The sequence below is a fragment of the Hemiscyllium ocellatum genome, chromosome 7 (assembly GCF_020745735.1).
Source record: "Hemiscyllium ocellatum isolate sHemOce1 chromosome 7, sHemOce1.pat.X.cur, whole genome shotgun sequence".
Taxonomy (NCBI): domain Eukaryota; kingdom Metazoa; phylum Chordata; class Chondrichthyes; order Orectolobiformes; family Hemiscylliidae; genus Hemiscyllium; species Hemiscyllium ocellatum.
The window spans coordinates 55,247,142-55,273,875 of record NC_083407.1 but is presented as its reverse complement, the minus strand read 5'-3'; the positions used below and the strand labels follow the sequence as shown (position 1 = coordinate 55,273,875).

Below are 26,734 nucleotides of genomic sequence, written 5' to 3'. Positions count from 1 at the left end.
AAAAGGGGTAGAGTTTAAGTTATAAATTTAGCAATTCACAGTTCTTTCTTGCCATTGATTGAACTCAATTTGATTATAACAATTAGTGATTTTCTTATGAATGATAAAAGCCAGCTGTGCATATTCTTATAACCTGAATTACATAGGTACAATTGGAAAATTCAAAGTTTTAAACAAATTTCCACATTTGTGACAACTCTAGAAACAGTGGATTTTGATTTCCAGTGCATTACTCCTGAGTCGCAACAAAATTCAACTATAGTTCTATGAAATATTAATTTATATACAATTGAAGCAACAAATTATTTAAGATTTAGAGTTACAATTCAAAATGGAATACATTGTCATTGAGATTTTAAGTTATTCAGCATTTTCTGGGTTTTTTTGTTTCATTTAACACAATCATCTTTATTGATTCCCTATCTTCAATGGTGTGAGTCAAAGAGTGTGGTGCTGGAAATGCACAGCTGGTCATGCAGCATCTGAGGAGGAGAGTTGACATTTCGAGCATAAGCTCTTCATCAGGAACTTTTATCTTTAATGGTTGTCAATGTAAGTTAAGTATTACAGGCAGAGTTTACAGGGAAATGAATGGAAAGAAGTGTGGTAGAATAGGTCCATCTCAACATCAGGAATAACATTCTGTATCCTTTAATTAAGTTCCAGTCAAGGCAAAATTCTCACGAGACAATTGAAAGTTGCCTATTAAGGGGGATTGTTGCTCACTAATGACTTTATTAACTGCACATTTTGTTCAATTAATAGGCAACTTTCCATCATTCCAACTGCCATTAATTCTTGTCATGGAAGCCACAGAAAGGATTTGGCAACTTCAGTTCACTGCTTGCTCTGGAGGACTTCCATGTTAAACAGCAAGCACCAACATCAGGTATCCACTTCACACTTTATTCCAGTCTTGGGCGACTGTCTGTGTGGAGTTGCACATTCTCCCCTTATCTGTGTGGGTTTCCCAGGATGCTCAAGTTTCCTCCCACAATCCAAAGATGTGCAGGTTTGGTGAATTGGCCATGCTAAATTGCCCATTGTGTTCAGTATGTGTACATTAGATGCATTCATCAGGGGTAAATGTAGAGGAATAGGGTAGGAGAATGGGTCTGGGTGGGTTACTCTTCGGAGGGTCAGTGTGGACTTGTTGGGCCAATTAGCCAGTTTCCACACTGTAGAGATTCTATGATCTCAGGGTACGCTACATGGGTACATGCATCCTATATATTACCCCAGACATTGGTATCTAGCATATGTCAGCCTCTAAAAACCCTAATGACAGATTTCCAATCCACTTACAGTAAGCTTCTGCACTTCGCTATTGTACTTCAGGGTTCAATGGAAACTATCTTGTAACGGTCCAGCAAGAACAGTTTGTGTTCAAGTTCAGGTACCCAGCCCATTGACTGGACCAGACTTGCTCTTTTCACGTTCACTCACTTTAATCCTATTTGGATGCTCAAAGCATTCATGCTTGCCTTCTCTTTACTTGCATTTATCCATCCTGCCAGAGGTATCAAACTGACATTTCTGCTGTATTGCTATGCCATTTAGCACAGACATGAAACCAAGCAGCTTGTCATGATTGTCAGCGACCTTAGTTAGGTCAAATGAGATAACCTTTGGTCAGGGACTTGGACACGGTCAGCTGCTCAGTGGTCCAAGTCAAGATCATCGTCTCATAAGGAGTTTTCAGCAACATGTCAGGAAGCCTGGCACCCATCTTGACATCTCCTGCCCTATTGTAATCTGTTTTCCTCCTGGAATGACTGAAAAGGGCAGGTACTAAGAAAGATGAAAGTGGGGGGCACAGTGTAAGAGGTGTTCCAGATGTGTGAATAGGCAGCACAGAGGACATGTTAGATTAGTGCTGTTAGGGGATGAGAGTTATAGCAAGTGAGGGTTGATATTGCAAGCAATCATGAGAACAGTACAGCATGAGCCTTGGTTGGAGATGGGAACAGTAGCAGAGACAAAGTGAGTACTAATTTTTGGAGAGAAAATTGTGGTGCTTACACTGATGGAGTGAAAGACATTGACCATTTTCCTACAGTGCTGTGGGTTCCTCCAAAGACTGCACTGGCCAAAATGGCAACCTCGGACCAAGCTGGCATGCTTTGGGGTAATGGCTACATGGTTGATCCTGGCACCATCCTGTTCAATAAGTCATCCACGTCCCCACATGCAAAACAGGTCACTAATTTTTCCTTCTCTACCATGTCTGGAGCTTATGTCGGTAACCATGCATGACAGGTCCAAGCAGACATAGCCTGTCTGGATGCGCAATGGCCTTTCCAAGATGGCGTTAGGGCTGCTGGACCATTTCTCCAAAGTTGAATTGTTGCCGGTACAAGTGGTAAAATAGGGCTAGAATCAGATAACATGGGTGCAATAGGAGCAGAGTAAGTGGTTAGTAAGGTAAGTTTTATAAGATGCGGCAAAGGCCTCATTGGCTAAGTGTCAGTTTCACCGAGTTTTGTGAAGAGTTTCTCTCTGCAAGGCCAAAGGAAAATGAAAATTCAGCCGCTTTAGTACTTTTACTGTTCATATTATCAAACAAAATGATAATAGAATATTTCTTGTAATTTGAAACGTTTTAGTAATAATATTAATATATACAGCTAATTGATAAATCTGCTTTGGCACGAGTTTTCAAAAGACTTTGGAAAAGAATCAGAACAAAATGATTTGGTTTAATGATCTTACCTATTACAATGTTGTGGCTCTAAGCTCTCAGCATACTATATTGGTGTGATTCAGAAACTTTGAAAAAGTTCATTGCCACATACTTTTGTATTGGCATTAGTCTCAGCTACAAGTACCAAGTGGTGATGGCTGGCCACATGATGTTTTTGGTAGAAGATAAGCTTGATCTTGATGAAAAGTAAATAGTTTTATTATTTAAGCTAGCTGAATTATGTCTGGGATATAGGATGTCTCTTATAAGACGTCAGGTTCAACATAAAAGTGCATATTATAGTTAGCTACATTGACTTAGCATTAAAACACACTATGAAAAATTATACAAATACTGGTAATACACTGTTCTTCCAAACAGTCATAGAGATGTACAGTATGGAAACAGGCCCTTCAGTCAAACTCTTCCATGCCAACAGATAACCTAAATTAATCTAACCCCATTTGCCAGCATTTGGCCCATATCCATCTAACCTTTCCTATTCATGTATCCATCCAGATGACTTTTACATGTTGTAATTGTACAGCCACCACCCCATCTGGCAGCTCATTACATACATGCACCACCCTCCGCCTGAAAACAGTCACTCCTTAGGTCCCTTTTAAATCTTTCACATTTTACCTTAAACTTATGTCTTCTACTTTGGACTCCCCTCCACAGGGCAAAAGACCTTGACTCTATCCACGCCCCTTATGATTTTCTAAGATCACCCTGCAGCCTCCAGTACTCCAGGGAAAATAGCCCCAGCCTTTCCCTATATCTCAAACCCACCAATTCTGGCAATATACTTGTAAATCTTTTCTGCACCCTTTCAAGTTTTACAACATCCTTCCTATAGCAGATAGATCAAAATTGAAGCCACTTTTCCGAAAGTGGTCTAATGTTCTTCCTATCTTGACTGGCAAAGCCTAGCTCATGATGTGTTAACCCTTTCAAGTGCTAGCTATCTTATACATGTTATTCAGTGAATACATGAATCTTCTAGCCCAAACATGTCTCAAGTTCAATTCCTGGTCTCTAATGAGATAACAGCTACAAGCTGTTTAACGATAACTTGGATTAATATAGTTCCTTTGATGTAGCAAATGGTACTTTACAGGAAAGTATAACAAACTAAACATTTGGTCAAAGAGGAAGTAAGTGTTTCAAAGGATAAGAGAAATGAACAAATAGAGAAACAAAAATTTGTAACCTAGGGCTCAGACCACTGCAGGAACATGCTTCAGTGATAGCATGAAGGAAAGGATTGGTAGTGAAGTTAATGATATAGGAAGGAAGAGTGTCTAGATGGTTGTACAGGTGGAGAAGGTTACAAAGATAGGGAAGGGAAAGACCATGAAGGATTGAAACATTAGAATGAGAATTTTAAAATGTATGTTTGGTTAAACTGGGAGCTAGCAACCATAAAGTGTGATGAATCAATAAGACATGAGGCAGCAGAGTTTTGAGGAGCAGTCCATGGAGTGTAAAAGATGGGCAACCAGTCAGAATTACATTGCTCAAAAATTGCACATATTACATTTTAATTAACTTAATTTTCTTTTGAAGTCTTATCCTTTTAAGAGCCTTATGACTTTTAAGTTAGTTTAATTGACTGTTACATATTTATTTAAAATATAAAGAGACTATTGAAATGCTGAGAAGACACGCAGATATAATGAGTAAGTCTAGATTAACTCTAGTTATTGACTGGTTTTCTCCTTCCCTATATGGCTTCAGAATGAAAATATAGCAGAAAATACTGCTTAAGGTAAAAGCTGGGAAGTGGTAGATGGGAAATCAAATTCTAATGAATTACTTTCGTGAATAATGGCTGAAACTAATGTAAATTACCCACCATGTTCTTGGAATCTGAATTTTGTGAAGGGTGGGGAAAAAATTAAATGGCTATGTGGACTTGGACTAACACAAGGACTAGTATAATTTCTTTTATTTGGGGGGGGGGGGGGGGGGGGGAGGGAATCAAAAACATTGGAAATGAAGTATTTTATCAGCTAGCTGACAATTTGTTTTGGATCTTCTAAGCTTATGGATGAAATTTACCAGAAAGACCATCTCTTAGATACCAAATGAAGCATGGTTAAATTGATAGATTTCAAAAGGTTAATAGGGCAATGTCGTAGACCTAAAGACTCAATTTCTGTAATAGCTTCTACAATTTAGAAATTTTTTCATGATGAGTCACATTTAAATTGCTGACTCTGCTAAGATGTCAAATAGATAGTTCTTGGTCTTAACTTGTGCTGTATCTCTGACGAAGATAGCCTTTTTTTTAATCAATTCCCTGCTCTTTGGAAAGATTCCTAGAAAAGTAGAGATTTCCAGCAGCTTTCACAAGAATGAAGTTTTATTTTGCAGTTCTGGCTCTACAACAGAATTGACTAACATTTGGTGAATGAATCCCAGTAACATTCAGTTGTTGTTTGGTTTTATGCTCATTATCTGGCTTCTGAGTGAGTCAATACCTAAATTGGCAGGAATCTGAAAGCAATGATGCCAATGGAAATACAACTAGTTGAGGTGGAGTATATTGATATGGAGAATGTTGAATGTCTGGAGTTTAGTTCATTGGCACAATACTACAGTTCTATGCATCATAATATTTGACTGCATTTATTGCACAAATGCAATAATTTGTTTATGTAGTAATTACAACAAGATCAGCCAGCTGGACCTCATAGAATGAGTCCCCTGATAGGGGCTGTTAATCTCGTCTAATTAGCGAGCTCTGACTGACATAAAAAGGTTGTCAGATATTGATTTGATGAGGCAGTAATATAGTCAAGGACTATTTGTGTATCGATAGAGGACTTGGTGATGGGATACTCTTCTTTAGAATTATTTTGGTTCGAGTGAATCAGACTATGAATTTTATAACGTGACTCTGAAACTGAATGTTTTGGTGACAATCTTTCACTCATTACTAGAGACTGAAAGTAGTCATGTCAATAAATAGGGAAAAAATAATTCCTGCTTTGGCCAGAAACAAGGTGCTGAAACGTTCATTCAAAACTCTCAAAATTACTTGTGGCTTCAAGCACTGGGTAATGAATGAGATGCAAGATATTGTAAAGTGACCAGCCATCTAACAAATAGCTAATCCCTTCACAACAGGAGAAAGAAAATGTTAACATGAGAAATGCACAGCGTGAAATTCCTAGTAGGCTTATATTTTGTTTTCTTTTTTAAAAATCTGGAAATACTCATTAGGCAGCACCTATGAAGATGAACAGAATAGGATCTTCAGTTGATGATATTTTCTGGCTTTGAAATATTAATGATAACAGATTTTAAGTACAAAGCTTATGGATGGAACTTGGAAGGGAGATCTGTGCTTAGAGAGACTAAATAACAAATGGGATAGTTGCATAAAGCAAAAGGAATAAAGCAAAAGCAAGGAAAGGAATAAAAATTCTGAGTATAAATTGGATTAGTAGAATCATCGAGTAAAAAATGAGGTCTGCAGATGCTGGAGATCACAGCTGAAAATGTGTTGCTGGTCAAAGCACAGCAGGCCAGGCAGCATCTCAGGAATAGAGAATTCGACGTTTCGAGCATAAGCCTTCATCAGGACTTATGCTCGAAACGTCGAATTCTCTATTCCTGAGATGCTGCCTGGCCTGCTGTGCTTTGACCAGCAACACATTTTCAGCTTAGTAGAATCATCACTAACACTACTATGTGAAAATAGGCGACAGACTACAATCTGAAATCAAACTCAACAGTGGCACTTAAGCTTTGGGCATCAATCTGGTTTGTAAGTTTTGATTGTATTTCATTATAACAATGATGAAGTTGGGAACAGGGAGAAGTATTGGCATGGTCTCAGAACTAATTGATTTTAAGGTGCAATTGAGGTGACCACTAGAACGTTGCTGTGGGAATGGTTCGTTTAGAATGCTGATAAGGGAAAGAATAGAAATATACTTGGATGATCTCATTCTGGAAGAGGTGGAAATGGCAGATGTGGAGGTTGTGGACAGCGAAGAGCACAAGAAGAAGCTAATCTTTCTGAGAGGGAGAGAGAGAACAAATCAGACACTACCTTTTCCAGCATTTTGTAAGATCAATCTACGGAACCTAGTCATTAGACTGAACATTTGGGATAACGTTTATCAACGGAATTTATGAGAAATTTAAAAATATATACTTACGAAGCTACTTATTTATCAGTCACCATACCTTGCAATGCAATGGTTTATCTTGCCTCCAATATTTATATTGGACTCACAATGCTAACATTATCCACGAAAACATTCCGGAGCGAAAAACATCAGTTCACTAGGAAAACAATTTACTATTACTTCTTCCTTTTTACTGCGTAAACTGGTGGAAACTTGACTCACATCTCAGGAGTCCTGGCAGGTCAAACTGATGGGTGAGCCGTTCCCAGAGGCGGATTCCAGCGCTGGGGGCAGCCAGGTGAGCCCGCTGCAGTGGAGGAGGCCGCACTCACCTTTCCATCTTCCTCACTCAACCGCGGATTGTTGACAGGCGACGCCGCGATGGCAACCAAGTACGCCCTTCCCAATTGGCTCATTTCGCGAGGGCAGCGCCCAATGGAGGCGAGGGTAGTTGGTGGGCTGACCAATGCGGCCAAGCCGTGCCTGGGAGCAGGGCGGTGACGCAGGGACGATCGGATCCAGCTCGCTCTCTCTTTTTTCCCTTTCCCCCTGAAGTTGGGAGATGTGAGAGTGAGAGCTTGTGGGTGTCGGAACGGGGTTACCGTTCCCGTCTGATCGTCTATGGTGCTTCCTTTCGAAGTCAGGCCCGGTCAGCCAGAGCAGTAAGTGTTTCGGTGTTAAATGAGGCGTGTGTGTGTGAATGTATGTATGTGGGAGGGAGTGAGCAGGGAGGTTGATTCACGAGTCGCAGACAGGTGTTCACATACCCACGGGCCAGAGGAAGGTGAGGAACATTTCATTGGGTGGCTCAGATCCAGAGCTCGGGTGCTTTATTTATTCCCAACTCGTGCCACCCTTCTCCCGTTCGTGTCTCAATGCTCAAAGGCAAGGAACGGAACGGCTTCAATGACCATCGGGTCTCTATTGTTCTTGATGAAAGCCGAAGCGAGAATACTCCCGAAACGATGCATTTTAATTGAAAATGGTGTCGTGGTGTTCCGCGATTGCGGACTGTTTCACTTGAATGAGTCCTTCCTGCAGCGAAGGTGTGGCGGCAATAAAATGAAAATTTCTATTGAGATAAATCTGCATTTTTGACCTCGTGTCCGTTGTCGGCTACGTATTTTCTTCCCTGCCCCTTATTTAGTGTATATCTTTCAGAACCATAATAATAGAATATGGCCACTGTTTAGAAACCAATCGAAGGGGTTTGAGCGCTTATTTTGCATCATTATTAGGAAAAATACGCCTTTGCGCCAATGTGCTGCATTGGCTGTACTGGTCTGTCGAGAATACGATCCTTGATTGTTAATGGTGATAAAACAGTCCCTGTGCGGTAACTGGGCGTCACCAAATGTGTGTGTGTGTGGCTGGCTGTGGTTGCTGTTTAACTTTCTACTCGTTTGTCGACTTGTGTTAATGTCGAATATTCTTCGTAGTTGTTCCAGACCATTTTTATATTTAAGCAACTCTTTTCGAGACACTGCAGAAACCTACAGCGAAGCATTGTCAACTGCACCTATCCAGTATATCTACTAAATCCTCTGAATTTGGCTGTTGAATGACATTTTGTAAGCGTGATGCAAATTGGGTTATTTACAGGGAAATCGGATTTCCAGATAGTTTAGTGAGTTTTCACTTCAAAAGTGGCATCTTTGCAATTTTTTTTGCTTGTTCAAAAGAGAATAAATTTATTTTGTGCAGCAGGAGTGTTTTTCTACAGGGAATTTTACAAAAGTCAGTTTTTTGGAAGACCAGTTCCTTGTTCGGACAGAGATATATTGTTTATCAATTTAACTCACTCGTTGTTTTTCTTTACATGCTTAGCATTTATAAATAATGTATTTTGATTTTCTAGCCTGAACTTATGATGTTTGGAGCACCTGTAACAAGTCTAGCCCCAAATGAAAACATATCAAATCTTGCATTCTCTTGGTGGGGAAAAAAAACTATGCCAGGAGAGAGAATTACATAAAATATGGGATTTTTTCTTAGATTTGCGATTGTGGCATTGTGGGGAGAGCAGCAATAATAGAAGTTGCCTCCCAAATTTAATTTCTTGTTCAAGCAAGCACTGTTGTCAGATTAAGTGTTGAGCAAAAAAAAATAAATAGACATTTGCATAGTACCTTCTCATACTTCAACTTTTATGAATATTTCAGTGTGGTGTAGTGAACAATGAAGAAAGATGAGTACAACAGGATCTTGATCAGATGGGCCGAGGAGTGTCAGATGGAATTCAACTTGGATAAATGTGAGGTGTAGCATTTTGGTAAGCCAAATAAGGACAGAATTTCTACACTTAATGGTAGGATCCTGGGGAGTGTTGCTGAACAGAGACCTTGGAGTGCAAGTTCATTGTTCCTTGAACGTGAAGTCACAGGTAAATAGGGTAGCGAAGAAGGCATTTGATACACTTGCCTTTATTGATCAGTGCATTGAGTATGAGTTGGGATGCCATTTTTGTGGTTATCTGAGACATTGATTAGGGCACTTTTGGAATACTGTATTCAGCTCTTGTCTCCCTCCTTTTTAGGAATGATGTTGTGAAACTTGAAAGGGTTCAGAAAAGATTTATAAGGATGTCGCCACGGTTGAAGGGTTTGAGCTATAGGGAGAGGCTGAATAAGCTGGGGTTGTTTTCCCTGGAGTGTCAGAGGCTAAGAGGGTGACCTTTCGTAGAGGCTTATAAAATCGTGAAGGGCATAGATAGGGTGCATAGCCAAGGTTTTTTTGCCTGGTGTAGGGGAATCCAAAACTAGAGGGCATCAGTTTAAGGTGAGAGGGGGAAGATTTTTAAAAAGGGCCTAAGGAGCAACTTTCCATGCAGAGGGTGGTGGCTGTATGGAATGAGTTGCCAGAGGAAGTGGTGGTGGCTCATGTAATTACAATATTTCAAAGGCGTTTGGATGTGTACATGAATGGGAAAGGTTTAGGATATGGGGCAAATGCTGGCAAAATGGGACCAATTTAATCTAGGTTGGCATTGATGAATTGGACTGAAGGGTCTGCTTTGGTGCTGTACAACTTTATAATTGCAAATAATGATCTCAAATAGGTGAGATGGAACATGTGCAATTTACAGCATATTTATTATGACCCAACTGGTTATACTAGCGGTTATGGTGCATCTATGCTATTTTGCTACATTAATAACAATTTCTTATCAGACTGAAGTATTGACAGGAACATGGGGGGCCACTTAGCTCCTTAAGTTCTCATTCAAAGTGAGAGTCTGTATCTTGCTCATGTATTTGTATCCGGCATCATCCATTCCACATGGAAGTTTAGTATTGAAATGTGAAACTATCAATATTTCTATTGTCTATTAGGGGAAACTTCTTCACCCAGAGAGTGGTGGCTGTGTGGAATGCTCTGCCCCAGAGGGCAGTGGAGGCCCAGTCTCTGGATTCATTTAACAAAAAGTTGGATAGAGCTCAAGGATTGTGGAATCAAGGGCTATGGAGATAAGGCAAGAACAGGATACTGATTAAGGATGATCAGCCATGATCATATTGAATGGTAGTGCAAGCTCGAAGGGCAGAATGACCTACTCCTGCAACTATTGTCTCTTGTGTATTCCCCATTTATATTGTTCTTGATTGATTTGATTAATGACGATACTATCTTTTCAACTCATTAGTCTGGGCATATTGAAACAAATACAGTATAAAAATAGAAGCAATTTTCTGATTTAGAATGTTTCAACACTGTCCCCTCATGTTGTCTGCCTTTTCTAAGGGATAATGAAGTTTGATTAAACGTGACTGCTTCCTTTTAACGTTCCATGCTGGTGATTATTTTTCAATTGTTCTTTGTTATTTCATCCTGTAGCAAAATTTTCTGTCCTGACACTGAAGCTAATTGACCTATATTTTTCTAGATCTAGGGGTGTTTTGTCTCTAATATAATGCTGGCTGCAGGTATTTTGGGTTGTATCTATGCTCTTAAACTCTGCCATTGCTTTGCCATTTTGTTTTTCATTACCTATCTGTCCAGTGTGCTTTTCAGATTTTCTGAAAGCCCTTTGCAGTAGGGCATGTAGTGTTGATTCAGTTCTCAGAACAAATTTTATTTTAATTTTAAGAAATGTTTTGTGGGTGCTTGGAATTTTGAAAGGGTTGGACTTTATTTGCAAGGCTTTAGAAATCCTTATAAGTGTTCCTTTTTAAATTGGAGTGTTATGATGAATAGTTACCTTTCTGTTGCTGAAAAATCTAGGGAGTTGCTTTGGCACTGAGGTAAGTCAGTTATACAAACTGGTAATTTTGATCTCATGGGGATTTTATGCAATTATAAATTGTTCCACCATCTGTCACAATGTGGCACAATCATTGATGCACTGTCTTTTGTTAAATCACAGCACTACCTTTTTGAGAATTTAGTTGGTTCTGCTATAATGTATGTTTCTTCAATGTGAATTGGCTTAACACAAATGATGAATTTCTACCACTTGTAGAGTGCAAACTTTCTTTACCTGTATTGGCTAGAATGCAATTCCGACCCCATTAGTTAACATGGTGCGGCTATTGTATGATTTTCTTGTAATGCAGGATTGCACAAGAACTGTTGTTATATCAGAACCAACTGAATATATACTTGGGATGGTGCATATGTGGAATGAGCTGCCGGAAGTAGTGGTGGAGGCTGGTACAATTTAGAACGTTAAAAAGACATCTGGATGGGTGTATGAACAGGAAGGGTTCAGAGGGATAAGTGCCAAACGCTGGCAAATGAGACTAGAATTATTTAGGATATCTGGTTAGCATGGACAGGTTGGACCGAAGGGTCTGTTTCCATGATGTACATCTGACTGTGACTCTATGAAAACTTTGCAACCACCGTTTTCCCTAGATATCTGAATGGGCTGGAGCCCTATTGTTAGTACAGTCAAGACATGGAAGGCAATGCATCAGTGAGGGTTGCTTATCCAAAACTTCACCACTATTGTTGGTATGCCAGGGTTCCGACCGGGGTGATGGACTCAGGGTTCAAACTATGGGCAGTGAGAGGAGTTTCCAGTTTGGGAGACTTGTTTGAGGGGGAGGTTATGATGTCTTTTGAGCAACTGAGCTGGTTGCCCAGCAGAGATCTTTTCTGTTTTTTTTGCAGGTTCGGGATTTCATCCAGAAGACTACGTTCTCACTAAGCCCTATAAGCCTGATAGAGGTTGTTGCTATGTTCGAAAAGCACAATTTCGGTTAGTACCCTCTATCGTCTGCTGGGTGGTAGGGCCTGGCAGGATACTAACTGGTTCTGCAAGGTCTGGGACAAGAGCTAGGAGTGGAGATCTCTTCTGAAATATGGGATATCTCAATCTTTGATAAGATATGCGCTACGCAGTTAAAAGTTCTGTACGGGGATAATCTAGCACCGGACCGTCTGGCGAAGTTTAAAAAAGGGACCTCTTCAATGTGCCCCAAATGTAAAATAAGTGTAGGTACTCTTACCCATTGCTTCTGGACATGCCACAGGCTCCTTGGTGGTGTGGGTGTTGTTTTTTTTTGGAGCGCTGTGGCGGGAGAGATAGGGAGGATATTAAGGACTGAAGTTGAAGTAGCTGCAAATGTGTTGCTGGTCAAAGCACAGCAGGCCAGGCAGCATCTCAGGAATAGAGAATTCGACGTTTCGAGTTTACCTGAAGTTGAAGTAGTCCTGATATCTCTCCTCTTAGGTCTATGGAATTTATCATCTTTAGACAGGCATGGGAATAAACTACTTGTGTGCATGGAAGAATATTCTGATAAATTGGGTGTCTGAGAACCCGCAGGGTTTGCTGGAATGGCGAAAATTAATTATGGAGCACATTCCCTTGGATTTTTTTTTACAAAACAGTGCATCACACAACAGACCACTTGTATAAGACACTGCAGCCCTATTTGAGTTGTTTGGATATAGAGTTGTTGGCTGTCTTAACTAGGATGTTCGTTTAACAGGGCGGTTAGGTTTGTTGGGCCCTGGAGGGGAACTCCTGAGTTAATACAGGTATATATACAATGCTCCCATTCTTTTGGGAGCTTGTGTGTCTAGCATTGCTATTGTTTTTTTTCTTTTGCTTTTATTTCTTTGATCTGTTAGTCACTTATTTATTGATGTTTTGCATAGTTAGGTTTTGTTTCGTTTTGTAGGGTAGATTAGTAGTTATAGACAGTAGTTGTATTGTAATCTGAATTTTTTTCTCTCTATACTGGTATTTGATTGTGTTTTTCGGAACTTATTTTTGTAAAGTCAAAATTTATTTCACTAATATATTTACAAAAACAAAAGGATCTTTCGGTGTGTAATAGCAATGATATTAGCAAGCAGGCTAAGCATCCACTCACATGGAGGGGACTGTTGTGATAGCGATAGTGCCCTTACTCAAGCCAGAGGTCTAGATTCAAGTCCCAGTTGCTGTAGATGTGTGAAATATCATCTCTGAATAGGTTTACTTATAAATATTCCAAACACAGTGAAGTATTCAGCAGACAAGCCAGGAAGTTCAAAATAATGAATTCTTCACCTGAATTTTCAGAGCAAACCAACTGAGATTTGATACCCAATATTGGCATGAAAACTTTGTTTTTAAAACTTAATTTTTCAGCTGACTGTTTAATCATAATTGAGAAATTGCAAATGAAGTTCTTTTCATAGCCTATAACGTGTTTCGCAACAACGTTTTAGTTTAAAAATCATTCAACATAGGATCATAAAATTGTTTGGCCCATGGTGCCTACATAGCCCTTCAAACAGGCATAATTACCGAGAGCCAATTTTTTTTTTTGGCTTTTCCTCTGCACCCTTATCATCCAATGCTTTCTTGAAAGCCTCAATTGTTGAGCCTGCCTCAACCATATTTCCAGGTAGTGTATACCAAACCCTAGCGAATCACTGAGTGAAAGTTTGTGGTTTTTTTTCCCTCACATCATTCTTTTGTACATAACTTTAAACCTCTGCCCTCAATTTTCCTTTATAGTAGGAACAGCTTCTGAATAGCGATGGTATTCAACCGTCTCGTGATTTTAAAAATCTCTGTCAAATCTTCTCTTGACTGCCTCCTCTCCAAGGAAAAATCTTCCAGCTGCTTAATCTGTATATATTGAAGTTTCTCATTCTTGGAACCATTCCATTGCAGTCGCATCTTTCCTAAAATGTGGCAGTTGTACACAGGACCCCAGCTGAGGTAAAGACAGTAAGTACCAAACACGTTCATGAATTAAAGACAATAAGTATCAAAAACTTTCATGTACTTACCCCCACACTCTGGGTTCCTCAACTGTTCCAGAATCTTCCATCGGCCTCCGAAATCACTCGGGTGCCATTAACCACTTGGCCGCTGCAGTGCCCGCAGCAGCAACCGCCGCCTGCGAACCATGAAGTCACTTCCACCCCCACCGTCCTTGCAGCCTCCGCAATCACCGCCCAGACAACTGTCTCCACGATCGCCAGGAAGACCATCGCCGACAGATTTGTGGTTTTCGCAGGGTGCACGGCTATTGGGAACGACACCGTTTCTGCCGTCGCCACAGCCACTTCTGCCCCTGGGCTGCTGTCGCTGCAGCCACTTCCACCCCAGTGACATCACTCACCTGCACAATGACCACGCTGCATGCGTCTCCGCCCGCACGCCGAACCCCACCCTGCCCCGATTCCCACCCCACTTCCAGCTCCCAGCCCTGCCGTGTTTTCACCATCCCTCCAGAATTACCCCTCTGAGGATGAAAGATCAGTCCTCAGCAGAGGCCTCACCTTCATTCCCCTATGCTCTCGGATTAACGAGTTCAACACACAGCGAGACATCGAACAATTCTTCAACCAGGATTCTCACCCACCCCCTGACGACCCATTCTCCCGCCTCCAACACACCCCGTCCACCTGGACACCCCATGCTGGCCTCTTACCTGCCCTTGATCTCTTCATAGCCAACAGCCGCTGCGACATTAACCGTCTCGACCTCTCCACCCCTCTTACCCTCGGAACGTGCAGCCCTCCACTCCCTGCATTCCAACCCCAACCTCACTATCAATCCGGCAGACAAGGGAGGCGTGGTAGTAGTTTGGCGCACCGACTTTTACACCGCTGAGGCCAAATGTCAGCTTCACGGACACCTCCTACTGCCCCCTTGACCACGACCCCACCTCCCACCACCAAACTGACATCTCCCAGACCATCCATAACCTCATTTCCTCAAGGGATCTCCCATCCACCGCCTCCAACCTCATAGTCCCACAACCCCGTACCGCCTGTTTCTACCTCCTGCCCAAAATTCACAAACCTGACTGCCCCGGCCGACCCATGTCTCAGCCTGCTCCTGCCCCACCGAACTCATCTCTGCATACTTCGACACAGTTCTGTCTCCCTTAGTCCAAGAACTCCCCACCTACATTCGGGACACCACCCACGCCCTCCTCCACCTCCATGATTTTCGCTTCCCTGGTCCTCAACCGTGATCTTCACCGTGAACATCCAGTCCCTGTACACTTCCATTCCCCCATCACAAAAGGCTCCAAGCCCTCCGCTGCTTCCTTTCCTGCCGTACCAACCAGTACCCTTCCACTGATACCCTCCTTCAACTGACTGAACTGGTCCTCACTCTGAACGACTTCTCTTTCCAATCCTCCCACTTCCTCCAAACCAAAGGAGTAGCCATGGGCACCCACGTGGGCCCCAGCTATGCCTGCCTGCCTCTTCGTAGGATATGTGGAACATCCATCTTCCGCAGCTACACTGGCACCACCCCCCACCTTTTTTCTCCGCTAGATCGATGACTGTATCGGTGCTACCTTGTGCTCCCACGAGGAGGTTGAACAGTTCATCCACTTTACCAACACCTTCCACCCTGACATCAAATTTACCTGGACCGTCTCAGACTCCTCCCTCCCCTTCCTAGACCTCTCCATTTCCATCTCGGGCGACCGAATCAACACAGACATTTACTATAAACCGACCGACTCCCAACGCTACCTAGACTACACCTCCTCCCACCCTGCCCTCTGTAAAAATGCCATCCCATATTCCCAATTCCTTCATCTCTGCTGCATCTGCTCCCAAGAGGACCAGTTCCAATACCGTACAGCCCAGATGGCCTCCTTCTTCAAAGACTGCAATTTCCCCCCAGACGTGATCGACGATGCTCTCCACCGCATCTCCTCCACTTCCCTCTCCTCCGCCCTTGAGCCCCGCCCCTCCAACCGCCACCAGGACAGAACCCCACTGGTCCTCACCTACCACCCCACCAACCTCCATATACATTGTATCATCCGTCGTCATTTCCGCCACCTCCAAACGGACCCCACCACCAGGGATATATTTTCCTCCCCTCCCCTATCAGCATTCCGAAAAGACCACTCCCTCCGTGACTCCCTCATCAGGTCCACAACCCCCACCAACCCAACCTCCACTCCCGGCACCTTCCCTGCAACCGCAAGAAATGCAGAACTTGCGCCTCCGTACCTCCCTCCGTATCCCCAAGAGATCCTTTCATATCCGCCACAACTTCACCTGCACCTCCACACACATCATCTATTGCATCCGCTGCACCCGATGTGGCCTCCTTTATATTGGGGAGACAGGCCGCCTACTTGCGGAACGCTTCAGGGAACACCTCTGGGACACCCAGACCAACCAACCCAACCACCCTGTGGCTCTACACTTTAACTCTCCCTCTCACTCCACCTAGGACACGCAGGTCCTTGGACTCCTCCATCGCCAGACCATAGCAACACGACGGCTAGAGGAAGAGCGCCTCATCTTCCGCTTAGGAACCCTCCAACCACAAGGGATGAACTCGGATTTCTCCAGTTTCCTGATTTCCCTCCCCACCTTGTCTCAGTCCCAACCCTCGAACTCAGCACCACATTCCTAACCTGCAATCTTCTTCCTGACCCACTCCAGCCTATCACCCTCCTTCCACCTATTAACCTCCTTCCACCTATCACATTTCCAATGCCCCTCCCCCAAGACCCTCCTCCCTACCTTTTATCTGATCTTACCTTTTATCTACTTTCCTCATTCCTGAAGAAGGGCTCATGCCCAAAATGTTGATTCTCCTGCTCCTTGGATGCTGCCTGGCCTGCTGCGCTTTTCCAGCAACACATTTTCAGCTCTAGCTGAGGTCAAACAAGTGTCCTATGCAAGTTCAACATCACCTTCCTCTATACTCAATGTTGCTTTTAATAACGTTGAGGGCATTGTACGCTTTTTTTATTTACTGCTCTCTCAACTTGTCCTGCTACCTTCTGTCATCTGTGCATATATATGTCCAGGTCCCGCTACTCCTGTACCCCCATCTCCTCCTGTTTTAAGTTGTCTTTCTATGTTTCATCTATCAAAGTGTGTCACCTCACTCTTCTCTGCATTGAATCTTAGCTGGGTGGGTGGGAATTTTGTGGGAACCTCTCCAACACTTGCTCTGGAGAACCATTTCACTTACCAAATCAAATATTTCTGAAAAGAGCTGTTTTGTAAAAGCTTTATTAACTTGAACACACTGGACAAAGGTGAGAATGATGCATCTGAAATTTCGGAATTGGTACCCCTTCCTTGTGTACAATAAATTTCAAAGCAGTATTAAAAAAAAATTCAGTCTGAATGTATAAGATTATATGCTTCAGCTGCATGTCCCTCTTCAGCAATATTCAGACTTGCCACCAAGTAACTGAGCAACTTCTGGATTTTTGCTTGTGTGTGGAATATGGAAATACATATTGGGGCAGTAATTAAAACAATCATTTTTGTCTCCACCTCCACAGCAAAATCCAAGACATGCATGAGTCTGTTTTCATATGCTTAGATATGATTTCCAACTCTTTTACCTCTCATCACTTCTGTTTTTCCTTTGCTTTTTCGGCGCTAGTAGTAAAGTTTAGATGAATGCATTGAGATTAGTTAGCATGTCATCTTTTTGATCTGGTGACAAGTACTTACTCACTCCAGATTAATAATAAAAAGTAACCAATTTTCAGTTGGGCAATTCCATGTTACTTCCTTACCAGTAACCTCTGATTTGTTCTGTGGAATGTAACTGCAAGTATTAGCATGCTAATAGTGTATTAAAATACTCCAAGTTGCTGCTTGTTCTTCTAGGGATTAATACATGAGGTTAGAAATGAAGATAGAGAATGCAGAAAAAGATTTGCTACAATTTTTGAAGCTATTTGCACCTAATTTGTAAGCACAGTTTGGTTTATACAGCCCCCTCCTTCAACTGCTTTTCCCACATGCCTCAAATGCTGGAAGATTACCAGATATTTCATCAGTATTTTGAGGCATTCTTAAGATACCTGGTTTCAGTGCTAATATATACTTTTGCAAAGAAGGAAGTCTTCATGATGACACCAATAATTTATAACACATTAAAGTCTCTAAGAAGAGCTGATTTGGAGATGCCAGTGTTGGACTATCACCTGATGATGAAAGAGCGTCACTCCGAAAGCTAGTGTGCTTCCAGTTAAACCTGTTGGACTATAACCTGGTGTTGTGATTTTCAACTCTAAGAAGAACATTAGCCTTCATAACCTCTGTCCAAAAATGCTTCACTTCAGCAATCATCTATAATTCAGCACTTTTTAGACATGAGTAAAAGGTTTTGAGGCATTTCACAGAAGCATTATGAAGTCAAATTGAACAGCCAGCCAGGAGAGATTAGGACAGATGTCACAAGATTTTCGTTTAATTTGTTCATGGAATGTGGACATTTTATCCCATTTCCAGTTGCCCTGGAGAAGGTGGTGGTGAGCTGCCTTTTGTACTGCTGCAGTCTTTCTTCAGACAAAGATTTTTATGTTTTGAGGAGTACCTTTTTTAAAGCAGAAGAGAGGTAATGAGTTGGTGGGATTCAAGAACGGAATTCCAGAGTTTGGGACAATTTAAAAACCCATGCGTTCATTCTGATGCAACTTAAAATCAGTGAGATGGAGCCAGATTTGGAGTCCAGTTGAGATCATGGAGGGTTCTAGAATTGGAGGTTACAGATATGGGAGGAGTGAGGTGATGGAATAATTTGAAAGCAAGGTTGAAAATTTTAAGGATTAATTTGCTAGACTAGCAGCCCTAACCCTATCATGACCAGTATAGGCTGTCAACATGAGGGTGACTTAGTTAATAAGTGGATTGCACAACTTTGGAGAAGTATTTTGTGCCTGCAGTAAACTGTGCTTAAAGTGGCAGCCAGTTAGTAAATGGTAAGATCCTGCCAACTGTAATGTGCATGCATAATTTTGCTTTTAGTCCTTGGGGAGAAAGTGAGGTCTGCAGATGCTGAAGTATCAGAGCTGAAAATGTGTTGCTGGAAAAGCGCAGCAGGTCAGGCAGCATCCAAGGAACAGGAAATTCGACGTTTCGGGCATAAGCCTTTCATCAGGATTCCTGAGGAAGGGCTCATGTCTGAAACGTCAAATTTCCTGTTCCTTGGATGCTGCCTGACCTGCGTTTTTCCAGCAACACATTTTCAGCTCTTTTAGTCCTTGGCTTAAGGATAAAAATCAACCAAGACGCTAGAGAGAATTTTCAGCTCTTCATAAAGTTTCTGACTTTGAGTGTGGTATCATTGAACCATGCCAATTAAATTTCCCAGTCTGCTTTACATTTGTGGTGTGGAATGAGAGCGGGATCTCTGCCCATGTAACTGCTGCAAAGATTATTATGATTGTCACCTTTTTAAAAGGCATAGCTTTCTACTCCAACTGGATTGAGAATGAATTAATAGACACTTGAAGTAGATTTGGTGAGGTTAGGTTGGTAAAAATTTGGCAGGTGGAAAAATTTGGAGATTGGGTAGTACGAGTAGTTCTCTGTGCATTCTGGCAGTGCAATTTGCTTCATGTCACTGAGGAATTAAGAAACGAGAGTTATGAGAACACTTCTGGCAATAGTGTGATTTCCAGCAGTAATTGTTTTGTGCACTTCGTTCAGTGCATGTGCTGAAGTCTTCGTGCCATTCTGTGCATGTGCTGATGTTAGCTGCTGACAGAGCAGCTTTTTGTGAGCGATACATTGAGCAGCTTCTTGTGAAAGGTACACTACTCTTAGATTCTATTTTTTTTTCAAAAATAGAAATGAAGTGACGAGTGTTAGCAAGAAGCATTTTGGTGATGTTCTCGGTGGTGAACACGAAAGGCTGTAATATTTGGAAAAGAGGTTAGATATTTATAAAGGCTTTTGAGTGTAAGTGAGCTATTTGACAGGAGTGAGGGAATCATGATGACCCTCTGTCCTTGCATTAACAATATTTTTTAAATGTACTATTAAATTTACTTTATACACTTTATTCAGGCTACGCTATACTTTTGTGTTGGACATTTTTGGGTGATCTGAGTGATTTTTTTTTTGCTGGTCAGCCCTTAACCCCACTTTTGCCATAGGCCCCATTATTTATATTAAGCATGGTTTTGCTGGAATGCAACTACAGTGTTAAAGGAGAAAGGTATAGGAGTGGTTAGGCCATTTTTTTTTTGGAACAGTGAATGTGCAATTCTGATCTCCCTCCTCCAGGAAAGATGTTGTGAAACTTGAAAGGGTTCAGGAAAGATTTATAAAAGTGTTGCCATGTTTGGAGTGTTTGAGCTACAGGCAGAGCCTGAATAGGCTGGGGCTGTTTCCCCTGGAGCTTTGGAGGCTGAGGGGTGACCTTGATAACGACTTATAAAATCATGAGGAGCATGGATAGGATGACTAGATAAGGCATGGGGTGAGAGGGGGATGATTTAAGAGACCTAAGGGGCAACTTTTTTAACGCAAAGGGTGATGTGTGTATGGAATGAGCTGCCAGAGGAAGTTGTACAGTAGACCGGCAGGCAGCTTGAAGAAAACAACACGTTAGGCAGCATCAGGAGGCAATGTAGTCAACATTTTGGGTGTAACCTTTCTTCAGAACTGGGGGTAGGTATAGGGGAGCTGCAGATAGAGGGTGGTGGGTAAACGGTGATGAAGTGAGGATAGGTGATGACAGGCAGAGGGTATGACCTGGTTGGTCAGTGGGAGGAATGAATCCGGTTGACAAGGAGGAGTGGAAGGGAGGGAGTCGGGGGATGGGAAGGGAGGTTATTTGAAATTGTGGAACTCAGTGTTGAGTCCTCCGGGCAGTCGTCTGCTCAGGTGGAAGATGAGGTGATGATCTTCCAATTTGCTGTTTGGTTCATTGTGGCAATGGAGGAGGCCAAAGATGATCATGTCGGAAGGGGTCTGGATAGTGACTGGGAGGTTCGATCAGCCCCTGCGGGCCTGGCTGAGATGCTCAGCGAACCATCCCTAAGTTTTTAATTGGTCTCACTGATGTAGAGAAGACCACATCAAGAGCACCTGATGCAATAAATTAGGTTGGAAGTGAGGCAGGGGAACTTCTGTCTCACCTGCAAGGACTGTTTTGGGGCCCTGGATGGAGGTGAGGGCTTAGTTATTGGCAGGTTTGCATCTTTCCGGTTGCAGGGGGAAGGACCTGTGGGTTCGGGGGGTGGCAGGAAGTGGCAAACCAAGGACTGTCAAAGGGAGCGGTCCTTGTGGAAAGTGAGGAGGGGAAGATGTTCTTGGTGGTGGGGTCTAAGTGGAGTTGGTGGAAGTGTTTTAAGGATGATGCATTGAATGCAGAGACTGGTGGGGCGGTTGGTGAGAACAAGGGGGTCTCTGTCTTTATTGCGTTTGGCGGAGGGGGAGTTTTAGAGCAGTGCAACGGGGAACAGAGGCAGTGCAGTGAAGGGCTGTCTGGATGATAAAGGGAGGAAAATAGATGGACATCTGGGGTAGATTCTCATCTGAGCGGAGGTAGAGAAATTGGGAAACCGGAATGGGAGTTCTTGCAGGGTATTGGGTGGGAGGAGGTGTAGTTCAGGTAGTTATGGGAGTCTTTGGGTTTGTAGTAAACATTCATCTGGAGATGGTGTCCCCTGAGATGGAAATGGAGAAGTCAAGAAAAGTGAGGGAGGTGTCTGAGATGAACCAAGTGAATTTAAGGGCTGTGTGGAAGTTGAGGGCGAAGTCGAAAAACTGCCCCAGTTCAGCCTGGTGCAGGAAGCTGCCCTGATGCAGTCATCGATGTAATTATGAAGAGTTGGGGCACAGTGACTGAAGAGGGACTGTTCAACTGGTACAGTTACTACATTTTAAAACACATCAGGATGGGTATATGAGTAGGAAGTGTTTAGAGGCAAATGGGCCAAGTGCTGGCAAATGGAACTAGATTAATCTAGGATATCTGATCAGTAATCAAGAATTAGACTGAAGCATCTGTTTCTGTGCTGTCTGTAACTCTGACTGCCTGTAATTATCAAGGACATACAGTCGAGTGTTTTTGACAATGAAGGTGTGATGGCAGATTTGAAAAGAAATCACTTTAACTGCAAACTTTTTATTCATTGGTACCCATGGGACCAGGAGTGTACTGTTTGATCAAATAATTCAGATCAAGAGGTATATACAACTGCAATAAACTTTGACCAAGTGATGCTTTGCAGCATTGACATTCCTCAAAATAATTTGTAAAAATATCAAATCTGCCTCCTAAACCCATTGTAAAAAGACAAGCTAAGTGGTAGAAACATATGGCAGGGGCTGTACATATCATGGTTATACATTATTGACAGCCAGGATGTGGTGGTATTTTGTAGTATTTCAAGAATATTTGCTAGTTGATAAGGTGCTGGTTAAAACCAAGTTTGGTATACTTTGGTTTAATGTGCATTTTTGCTGCTTTTTTTTCAGTTTAAAAAAAAGTTTTCAGTCTTTTCCATTCTTAACAAATTGATAACTGTTCTATTGCACATATTAGTCTTTTAATAAAGTTTCCAGTTTGTTGGAGATCCAGCTTATCTTATGGTGGTGTACTGGGTTAAAGCTTCACTTACCAGTGTTGCTGTAGATAATATATATTCAATAAGTTTGTAGACTTTTCTGTTTTACAAAAGTAAGTGTTTTTGCAAAAATAAAAGGAAGGTAAGTAAAAGTCACATTTGTTTGCTTGTTTTGTTTTTGTTTCCCTAGATAATCCAAACTTCAGTCCTAATGCATGAGTTACACTTGGGCATGATTGGAACGGTTATGCTGGGGGGGTGTATTTGCAAGTGTGGGGTCAGGGAAGGTTTAATCTAAAATGACATGGAGATGGTGGCAAGACTGAAACACAAAACAGTGTGAAGTAGAGTGATTGGGAAATAATTCAAGGGCTGGAATTGAGTAAGACCGCAGTGAATGGGATTAAGAATGTTAACAAGACCAGCTTTAAGGTCTTGTGCCTTTAATGTACACGCGATTTGCAATACACTGGATGAATTTGTCATGCAAATATTTCTACATGGGCATGATGTAGGGATTGTAGAATGATTTGGAGAGTGACCAGGAATGTGAAATAAATGTCCAGGAATTTTGTGTTTTTAGGACAGCCAAAAATGAAAGTGAAGTAGTGTATCTCTAATCAAAAAAGGAAATAAATTTGATTTGTGAGGAAGGATGTTGGCCTTGGCAAAGTAGACTCCATATGGGTTGAGATTAGAAACACCGATGGGCAGAAAACAATAAGGATTGTACAGACAACCAAACTGTAGTAGTAAAATTGAAGTCATTAAAAAGAAAATTAGAGATAAAGTAACAAAAGTGTAGCTGTAATTGACTGACTTCCGTCTGCATATAGATCAAATTTGTAGCAGTACCATAGAGTAGGAATGCTTGCATTTCTATATAAGTTTTACGAATCAAAATGTTGAACTGACTAGAGACCAGGCCATTCTTGACTGGGCATAGTGTAACAAGGAAGGAATTGAAAGTCCAGTTTTGTGTGGACCCTTGGGGAAAAATAACTACGATAGGATTGATTTCTTCATTAGGATGGAGAGTGACATTGAATTTTAAATAAAGAAAATTATGACCAGCTGTTTATTAATTGGCACCCGTAGGACTGAGTGTGTACCAGTTGCTCAAATGTATACTTTGGTTTAATGTGCATTTTTGCTGCTTTTTTTTCAGTTTTAAAAAAAGTCTTCAGTCTTTTCCATTCTTAACAAATTGATAACTGTTCTATTGCACATATTAGTCTTTTAATAAAGTTTCCAGTTTATTAAAGAGGTCTGTATAATTAAAATGTATACTGAAAGTTGACTGTGTTATCGCATTTTTCACTGTTGGACTAGTCAGTTAATGGTGAGAGTGGGAAGGCTTTCTGCTGCTAAGTTGTATTGAAGGCAAAGTTGCATTACTTTTTCAGTGATTTGTGCTGTACATAAAGTATAACACCACATTGTTTCTGTTACTTTGTTTTTACCTTGAATTTAGGAGATGTATTGAAGTTTATTTTGAGGGATGATGTCTTGAATCTTTGCTTGGTCAGAGTTTATTGTGGTTGTGCATACCTCTTGATTATCCAGAATATTTAGTCAACTGGCACACTCCTGGTCCCACAGGTGCTGGTTAATAGTTTACTGTATTAGGGGACGTGGGTTTATGGAGGAGGAGAAATGAGGTCTGGAGATCAGAGTTGCGAGTGTGTTGCTGGCAAAGCATAGCAGGTCAGGCAGCATCCAAGGAGCAGGAGAATTAACGTTTTGGGCACAAGCCCTTCATCAGGAATCCATTTCTCTCTCAACATGGGTTTATGATAGAAGGAAAATATTTAAACATGTTAGGCAAGTTCTTTTAAGAGGGTGCTAAGTGCCTGGAATACACTGCCAGGTGAGATGGTAGAAGCAGACAATACCAGTGTTTAAGAGGCATTTCCACAAATACATGAATAGGCACAGAATAAAGGGATATGGACCATATGCAGACAAATTGGATTAGTTTAGAATGGCATCATGGCATTAAAACGGTGAGCCGAAGGGTCTGCTCATAGGAATTAGGAGAGGGTGTGGGCAGTTGACCTGTTGCTGTGCTGTTCTATGTTCTTAGTAGTGAAATTAAGTTGAATTTCTATAGGATGCTAGTCAACCTGATCAATACTACTTAGTTCAAGTTTAATTATTTATGTATTGCCACAAACAGCAAGGCTGCAATGCTGATCCAAAAGAAATCCCACTGGATACCGGCTTCCAGTCTCTGAGCCCTTGAACAACACCCTCTGCTTTCTAACACTCAGCCAATTTGGGATCAATTATCCAAATTCCTTTGGATCCCTTGGGCTCTTAAGATCCTGCATAGTAAACTGACAGTGAAACTAAGGGCCCCTGCTGAAACCGACATAGTCTGTCAAAAGTACACGTGGTTACTTCTTCCAAATAACTGTCATGATTTGGAGATGCTGGTGTTGGACTGAGATGTACAAAGTTTAAAAATCACACACACCAGGTTATAGTCCAACAGGTTTAATTGGAAGCACACTAGCTTTCGGAGCGACGCTCCTTCGTCAGGTGATAGTGGAAGGCTCACATGTGATTTACACACGAAAGAAGTGAAGCTATCACTGTATTCTAACAGATGAAAGGCTTAACAGACAATCAATTTTTCAATGTCTAATTTCAGGTACCTCACACTAAATTTTTGCTATAAATTCTGTTAGGATTGAGCCCTCCACTATCGCCTGATGGAGTGTTGCTCTCAAAGCTAGTGTGCTTCCAATTAAACCTGTTGGACCATAACCTGGTGTTGTGATTTTTTTAACAAAAAAATTCAGTGTCCTTTTGTATTTCCTCTCGCGCCTCACTCAACAGCCTGGAGTACATTTCATAAGGATTCTTGAGATTTATCTACTTTTAAAGTCTGCTAGTCAACTCCATCATCCTCTCTGGAAAAGAACTGCAGATGCTATATATCAAAAACAGAAATTGCTGGATAAGCTCAGCAGGTCTGGCAGCATCTGTGGAGAGAAATCAGTTAGCGTTTCGGGTTGAATGACCTTTCCTCAGAATTCAATCTTCTTTCTATGCTGATTTCTTTAAATAGGTCACTGTCTTTCTCTCTGATTTATATACCCACATAGCTTTCCCCCCCCCCCCCCCCGGCCCCGTAGTGAAAAAGCTCTTCTTTTAATGAACTTGTAAAATATTGCTTAGGGTTTTCCTTTCTTACCTGCCATTATTCTTGTCCCTTTTTTCATCTAATTTTAAATTTTCCTTTGCACATTCTGTATTTCCTTTTATAGCCCTCTGTATCTACCATAAGCCTCCCTTTTTCTCCCTTATCCAATCCTGTATATCCCTTCTATATAGGATTTGTTAGAGATTTTGATCACACTGTTTATTGGAACTTGTTTGCCTTTACAATCATTCTACTTTTGAAAGGGTCAATAAAATGATCTGCTCACAAGTTACTCGAGACAAATCATACCTAATCTTCATAAGATTGGCCTCGTTTCTTCTCTTTCTTCCCCCCCCCCCCCCCCCCCCCCCCAATTTAGAATTCTGAGTTCAGACCACTCTTCCATACAAAGTTGAACCTAACTGATTTATGATTACTGTCTGCAAAATGTTCCCACACTTTCCTGACTTCGTCACCTACAATTAGGTCCAATATCACCCCATTTTCGGTAGGACATTCTATGTACTGGCTCAGAAAGCTCTCCAGGAATTGTTTCATAAATACCTCTCCCTCTAAACCTGTCTCACAATGATTACCCCAGTTACTGTTGGGCAAGTTGATATCCCTTTATAATAAGTGTAAGTTAGCTCGCTGAGTTGAGATGTTTATTTTCAGATGTTTTGTCACCATTCTCGGTAACATAATCAGAGAGTCCCCGGTGAGGTGCTGGTGATATGTCCCACATCTCTATTTATAGATCTTTGGTTTCTTTAGGTGGGTGATACTATTTCCGATTTTTTTTCAAGGGAAAGTAGATAGAATCTACCAACACACAAGCAGTGGCTAATGAAACTAAAGGATCCATTACATGCTACCAGCAAATCTAACATAATTTACAAGATACCATGCAAGAAAACACATTCCCAGCTCGGCGAACAGAACCACAACAACTGTTTTATTTTTTAAAAAACTATATCGGACAAACAAGCAGGAA

General features: G+C 41.7%; 2 protein-coding genes across 7 annotated transcripts in view; one reads left to right on the top strand and one right to left on the bottom strand.

Moving 5' to 3' along the window:
* The window catches only part of LOC132817447 (coiled-coil domain-containing protein 148-like), a 100,661-nt gene extending 93,494 nt beyond the window's left edge, over positions 1-7,167 (bottom strand). For both annotated transcript variants that reach the window (XM_060827894.1, XM_060827893.1), the window contains exon 1: positions 7,051-7,167. The gene's annotated coding sequence lies outside the window, so the exon portion shown is untranslated. The remainder of the gene's footprint in view (positions 1-7,050) is intronic.
* Positions 7,168-7,320: 153 nt separating this feature from the next.
* pkp4 (plakophilin 4) overlaps positions 7,321-26,734 on the top strand; it is a 231,376-nt gene continuing 211,962 nt past the window's right edge. For 3 of the 5 annotated variants that reach the window (XM_060827226.1, XM_060827227.1, XM_060827223.1), the window contains exons 1-2: positions 7,321-7,490; positions 11,941-12,028. The gene's annotated coding sequence lies outside the window, so the exon portion shown is untranslated. The remainder of the gene's footprint in view (positions 7,491-11,940; positions 12,029-26,734) is intronic. The other 2 variants (XM_060827224.1, XM_060827225.1) reach the window with 1 other exon arrangement.